This window comes from Tarenaya hassleriana, unplaced genomic scaffold (genome assembly GCF_000463585.1).
Source record: "Tarenaya hassleriana unplaced genomic scaffold, ASM46358v1 Cleome370, whole genome shotgun sequence".
NCBI classification, from domain to species: Eukaryota; Viridiplantae; Streptophyta; class Magnoliopsida; order Brassicales; family Cleomaceae; genus Tarenaya; species Tarenaya hassleriana.
In genome coordinates this window covers 79,698-80,212 of record NW_010966726.1, presented here as the reverse complement: position 1 = coordinate 80,212, position 515 = coordinate 79,698, and positions in this window count along the sequence as shown.

Sequence of the window (515 nt, the reverse complement as noted above, 5' to 3'; positions counted from 1 at the left end):
AATCCGTTGGAATATCGTCGTTAGAAATCGGTGTCCGTTGGAATTCCGTGGCAAATTCCAAACGGAATTCCAACGCACTCATCCGTTGGAATATTTCAACGGATTTCCAACGGTTTTTCCGTGGCATATTTGCAACTGCTGTACTAGCGTTTTGGACCTCTTTCGAGGCGGCCTTCGATCCGTCCTGTGTTCACCATACTTGGGAGTTAGGGAGGAAGAGATGGAGGATTACCGAAGATGTTGTCGGGGTGAGGAGGCAACGGCGAGGCGAAGGGACGGCGGTGAGGCGAGGATTCTGCGAGGCAGAGTGGAGAGGCGGCGGGAGATCGAAAGGGATCCGGTCGCGGGGATGATAGCTGTTGGTTTAGTGCTCTATGATGTACTGTTTATGAGCTTTATTTAGATACATTTGATGTATTGATACTTTCTATGGTTTATGAGAGTATTTGATTCATTACATGTTCTTGCATACTAGATGTGTTATGAAATCCATGTATCATTATGAATGATACTTA